This window comes from Malus domestica, chromosome 14 (genome assembly GCF_042453785.1).
Source record: "Malus domestica chromosome 14, GDT2T_hap1".
Taxonomy (NCBI): domain Eukaryota; kingdom Viridiplantae; phylum Streptophyta; class Magnoliopsida; order Rosales; family Rosaceae; genus Malus; species Malus domestica.
Genome location: NC_091674.1, coordinates 18485394 through 18492009, shown reverse-complemented (window position 1 = coordinate 18492009; position 6616 = coordinate 18485394). Strand labels below are relative to the sequence as shown.

At 38.0% G+C, this 6616-nt stretch overlaps 1 long non-coding RNA gene across 3 annotated transcripts; it reads left to right on the top strand.

The window, feature by feature from the left end:
- Positions 1-744: 744 nt before the first annotated feature.
- On the top strand, positions 745-2061 carry LOC103431333 (uncharacterized). Of its 3 annotated transcripts, none has more exons than XR_001789551.3 (5): positions 745-996; positions 1177-1262; positions 1360-1417; positions 1660-1764; positions 1848-2061. It is a non-coding gene; the product is annotated as an uncharacterized lncRNA (long non-coding RNA). The 3 variants fall into 3 exon arrangements; XR_001789552.3 differs by having other exon boundaries at positions 1615-1764; XR_528862.3 differs by lacking the exon at positions 1360-1417 and having other exon boundaries at positions 1615-1764.
- Positions 2062-6616: the final 4555 nt, after the last annotated feature.

The following is a 6616-nucleotide window of genomic DNA, read 5'->3' as shown; positions in this document are numbered from 1 at the left end:
TTTGTCCCACCATTTTATAATGGGATTACATTTTGGTGCTTATGATTTTATCATGGGATTACATTTTGGTCCTAATAGCGTATAGGAATTCATGAAGTTCTGCTGACGTTGATGGTATTCAGCAGGATTCTATTTGTATTCTCTTTGTAAGAATCCTATGAATCAATTCATCGGTACTGTTCATTTATACCATACAATTAGTTTTTGTTAAATATCATTTGAGTTCATTTTTAAATAAAAAATTCAAAATAATTTCTAGCTGCATAATGACTAATAAAAAGTGGCAACACGATGTGAATGAATAGCTAAGATAAATTATTTCTTAAAATCCTCATAAAGAAGATCGAAGTTAATCGTCATCCCTAAATATGTAATTTCAAATCCTCACCAAGAAGATCAAAGCGATTCCTCATCCCTAAATATGTAATTTCAAATCCTCACCAAGAAGATCAACGAGAATCCTCATCCCTAAATATGTAATTTGTTGAAATAACTTGTGAAGATTGAATTTGTCTTCTTTTGGCAGATGGTCGTCAGACCCACAAAAGTGCCACCTAAATTGTTTTATCTGCTTCTACCTCTTAGCTTTAAGGCGAAGCCTTTTTGTCGTTTTTGGCTAGATATTAGATTCTTTATGTCAAAATATCACATAAGCAATAACAATAATAAAAGATAACGTAAGTGTTTTTCAACTGAAGTGCCAATTCTTATATGACATGACATGAAATGGCAGCAAAAAGAGTTGATGCAGTAGCTCTATTTGTAATTATTTTTTTATTATTTAAAATTAGGATTTGTTTCGCAGAAAGCCAGGAGTCTGGACAATTTCACCCAGTCGCTCACTCACTCTCTCTCGACCTCACCTCACTTCACCGCTCACCTTGCTCTCTCATCCAGTCATCCTTGCTCAACATTGACGCCCATCTCGATCGATTCTCCGAAGCCAAAGTCGTCGAGGACGTTCGAGTGTTGGCCCATAGGATCGACGGCCGCCAAGTGAGCTCATTTTTCAATGCCCTCACTGTTTTTCCTCCATTTTTGTCCAAATTGAAAAGAAAAACAATTTCTTATTTTTTTTGGGTTTGATTTGAATTCGCCATTGTAATCTCTATTGGAGAGATTGGGGACAAGTTTTGGGTTGAGGTACTTATTTGAAATTTCCTAATTTGTTGATAGGAAGGGTGTCCTGGCTTGACCGAAGCTGCTCGGTACATTACGGGGCAGTTGGAAATGATGAAGGAATGAGCTGGGTCCAATGTTAGGTCTGTAATACACTATAAAGATTGTTTCTTTTATTTATTTATTCATTGTTTATCCGAGTTTCGTGTGGCAATGGTGCCTAAATTTTTATACTTGCAGAATTGAGATAAAAAATTGTTTCTCTTGGTTACAGAAACCACACAAATATTGTGATGAGGTAAAGTATACACATATTTCGATTACTTTAATTTCTTGTCAATATTTGACAAAAAAAAAAAAAAAAATTCTTGTCAATATGCTGCTGGTCTCAGTTTTGTCACTACTTATTGCCGTCGCTATAAGTATCTATTGTTTTGGTCAAAGTTTTAAGAATGTTATGAGTAATACAGTGGCATTGATGTTTTCATCTTGCAGCAGTTTAGTAAATTTCACTTCACATTAAGTTGTATTCAATGGAAGGATATCGTCAATATATTCACAAGACAATGAACCATCAGTTTTGTTAAAGACATTTTGACAGTCCACTTGCTTCCCCAGGTGCTGCTGATTGTGGTTCATGTGTAGGTGTGTGGAAACAAACTTTCACTTGATTTTAACCATTTCTTGCATGTTCATGTCACTTTCTTTATTTTTCTAATCTTTTGCAGCATCAATGCTGGAAATAGCAAGGCTAATGGTGGATTCTGGATGGGTTCTTCCTCGACCTGTTATTTTTCTTTTTAATGGGGCTGAAGAGCTTTTCTTGTTAGTAAGTGACTTCCATAATATTTAGTCTGGAAGTTATTGCATCATTTGCTACCAATTCAGGTTTTATAAAGTTATTGGGTCTAATTGAAAAAGAGCTCGAGGGATTTGGCATAAGGTCAGCAACTATAGCTTTGTTTCTAGTCTGTAATCTAGATAGCTTTGTCATTTTGTTACTTTAGTTTAGCAGATCTTAAGGCAATTTATGCATTGGTCAGTATACATTAGTTACTATTTCGTGATTCCTGATTTGTCTCGAAATCCCGAAACTATTTCAGGATTCCCGAAATTTGGGATTCCCGAAAATTTGGTTTGGGATCGGTCTTGAAATTGAGATTCCCGAAATCTTCGATTTGGGAATCAGAACATGGTTTTTGGTTCGGTATCCCATACCGAACCAACCCTAGTTTGGCCTATTCCACCCCTTTACAAAATATCTTTGAATGGAATCGAAGTATGGAGGAAAGGTTCATGGCCTTGGATGAATGATTTTTTTTTCCCTTTGATTATAAAGGCTCAATAGGTTAACGGAGAGTTGACATAAATAGTAATTTTAGGTTTGAATCTTAACAGACTTCAATAGAAGGGTTAAAATTTGAATTTTTGGTGGGATCAATTACCACTGTATTATCAAATATAACTAATGCAAAATTTAGTCATTTGCTTAGTTGAAGATGAATACAAACAGACTCCAGTGAAATACTATATCCATTAGATAATACTCAGCAACTTACAAGGAACAAGTCACTGTTACATGGCGGCTCAATCTAATAATACAAGCCATGTAGATAAAAATTTACACTTGACGATGAATTATTAAATACAAGACGACAAGTAACAGTGAACCCGTTTCATGTAAATTAGTCTTCCTATAAAGATACAAGATATCAATCTTCTTGCTTGATTAGTGATTGCAAGCAGAAGTCCCAAGAAGTACTTCTATTACTGTACATAACCTTTCTAGCTAGCTAGTTACTTACGTGCATGAATTTTAGCACAGTGTAAGAATAGTCCGACCTATCAAAATAGAAGAAGAAAAGTCAATCATAGTTGTGGAGTCAAAAATAATCGAGAGGCGACACGTGGATTTTGGATAAAAGAGGATAAAAATACCATTGAGGCATATCGGGGATTCCTACATGCGAGCAGCGGGCAATCATCCCTCAACCAAGTCAAAAATGCCCAAAATAGGTAACAAATTCAAAATTATTAAATCCATCCTCACCCTATATTCTCCACAAGTTAATTATTCCATAACCTCCAAAACATTCATTTTAAATTATGTTAATTGGCTAATTAATGGATTTATTACCTAATTAATCAATTAATTGCCAATTAAATAACCAATTACACCCAAAAAAATAGACAAGAGGCCGGCCACCCTCTCTCCTAAGGGGACCGGCCATGCTCTATATATTCAACCTTATTTTCTTTAAAAAACCAAAGTTCCAACACTCTTGCAAAACTCCCAAAAAACTTTCCATACACTTTTCTCTCTAAATTCTAACTTAGGCATAAAAAATTCTTCAGCCAAAGCCCCCCCACCTTATTCATCGTGGGCACGTGAGGTTTTTGGCCATAACCAAAGGTGTTAATTGTTTTGTAGGTGCAATTTTGTCCAAGACCAAGGAGGAAGAAATTTGCATCCACAAATTGGTGCTTTCATTAAGGGAAGAGTCACACACTGGTAGAAGACTCCTAGTCAAAAGGTTTTTCTATTTTCTTGTCCATTTGTAGATTTTTCGTACGTTCTTCTTATTAGAATTTTTATTTCCAAAGATTCTTCGATAAAACGTAAAAGAGAAATACAATGGCTAGAAATTTAGAATATTCCACAAGTGAAAATTCCAATATTCAAGAAATGGAACCACGGTGATCCACGAGGCTAAATCTAATCATAGGAGCAGTGGCCACCATGGTCACCACTACCCACGACGAGGTTTATGGCACCGCTACCACGGCCCGGGCTGTGGCATCCAAGCTTGCACAGGCCCAAGCCCAAGATGTGCCATCTAAGGCCCATGACACCAAAGCCACAATCTAAGTCTCGCACTCGCATGCATCACACACTGAGCAGCCTACTCTTGTGGCCAAGCCTGCTTTCACGACCAAGCCTGCTCCCACGACCTAGCCTGCTTCCATGACTCAGCCTGCTTCCATAACCCAGCCTGCTGCCGTGGCTTCCCAAGCAGCTCAAGTTGGCCTAAGTCTATCTCAACTATCCAGATCTACCATTGAGCCAAAGGCATTTTCACTATTTTTCTCCATGAATTTGACATTTCCCAACTCAATTCTCGTTCCTGGAGTCTACCACACTTCCATTACTTAATGAGGCATATTCCTTCTAAGCACTTCCAATCCAAATGGCGAACAACACTTGTCCTGTCAAGTCATAGAGTTGACGAGCACCCTTGCACAACAAACGACCTTGGTGGATCAATTTCTACAACGCACTGAGATCCAGCGTGCCCTAGATGAGGTGTCCCACACTAAGACAAGGGTAGACGAAGAGCCTCTCCAGCAGCACTCTGGCAAGCAGCCATTTGACCAACCACGAGCCGAGTGTTCGGGCAACATACATTCCCGATTGGGCCCTCGAGATAGCGTATACTTTTGTCTAAGTGTGCAGAGGAGCGTGCAGTCTCGACTAGGCCCACAGATGAGAATACACTCGTGGTTGGGGCCATACAAGTTGGCCTAAGTCTATCTCAACTATCCGGATCTACCATTGAGCCAAAGGCATTTTCACCATATTTCTCCACGATTTTGACATTTCCCAACTCAATTCTCGTGCCTGGAGTCTGTTGGAAATGTGCCCTAAAACCAATCATATGATGATACTTTACGGACATTTCACATGATGATACTTTACGGGCATAGATTATTGTTTTAAGCCGTCTCATATAAATGTTATATGCTTAAACGATAAGTCCAAGGAATATGTAATTAGAAGAATGTAATTTAAACAAGTTAGATTTATGAGACCATTCTCTTTCGTATACATATCCTAAACGTTCGTGATCATAGGATTGCCAATTAGGCATTGACAGTCCGTTAAGATCAGTATGTGCTATGTCTTCTCTTAGTGAGAGTGACTGGTCTCGAGTCATTGGTGTGATTGACACCAAGATAAGCATGTAGGTGCTCAATAACAAATGAGTCCACTGAACACGATCAACGAGGAGTTCTCATACTCATGTCACATGAGAACTCATGGTTGGGATAATGCAAAGTAGTCATTTGACCTGAGGCATCATAGTTGTCTTGTAGTTAGGTCCTTGATCTTTGATTATGTCAAAGTCACTCCATTCGCGGGTGTCCACGGCATAGTTGGGGTTAAACCACTTAGCCATGGAGGCAAGTGAATGCGCAACAAGGGATCTCTAACCTTCAAACCGTTTAAGGGAGAATACTCTATGATATGATTAAGAATCTCTGGCCAGAGTATGAATGAGATTTAGGAAGTCGTTCCAAATCATATTCAAAGTAATCATATAAGTAAATGAATCACATTGGATAGTAGACATGAATAAACTATCAAACCAAACAATGTGATCAAGAGTATTGTATTAGAGAAAGACCGTATTGCATTGTAATCCTAAACTCAATAGGTTCTCCACCTCTTCTGATTAGCTTGGGTAACCATGACATACTGCTAGGTGTCACTCATGGTTTGTGGAAGCCCTAAACGTGTAAAACACTAAAGGGAGAATTGAAAGTAAGTTTCAATTCACAATCGATTTGAAAGAGTTCTAATCGCCCACTGCCTCGCTAAAAGGAACCTAATGGATCGTACACCGTGTAAGGTAGAGATTGAAGAAACAACGGAGATGAGTAAGAATAATTAAATGGTTTAATTATTTATGGTAAGGATTAATTAATATGTTAATTAATCAAACGAATAAGTTCGTTAAAGACCTCGGGATAGTATTGGACCTTAAAGGCCCAATGGGCTTTGAACGTCAAGTCCATTGACTTAAGTTGTATGACAACTTAATGAATAATGATTCAAAAAGGCCCAAATAGCCCAATAATACCCTAAGGCCGGCCATTTAGAGGAAGGGTAGTGAACTTGCTTTAATTACAAGTTTGCCACTCCAATGAATAAAGGTATAAATATGACTTTATAGCCAAAATTCATTTAGGGTTTTTTGAGGAAATTGGAGAGAACACAAAGCTCTCATTTCTCACTAAAGAGGCCGGCCACCCTTGGAGGGATTAGCTAGTAATCTTTCTCCTCCAAGGTCACTCATCTCTTCTTCACATCTTACCTTGGTGTGGAGACTTGGAGAAACATATTCTTCCATCCAAATCTATGGATCTAAGAAGCAAGGAATGAAGGCCCTCTCTTTGGGTGATTAGCCCTTGCTTATGCCAAGAAGAATATACAAAGGTATAAATTTCTCAACTTACTTTGATTTGAGTTGAGTCTTGGTTCACCTAACTACTAGGCTTTAAATTTCATGGGTAATGTTTTGTTTTTGAGTGTATGCAAGCATGATTCCGCCTTTAATTTATTAATTGCATGCTATAAATGTTGCTTAAATGAACATGTTTTTCACAAAATTTCCTTCAGAGTCTACCACCCTTCCATTGCTCAAGGAGGCATATTCCTTCCAAGCACTTCCAATCCAAATGGCGAACAACACTTGTCCCGTCAAGTCATAGAGTT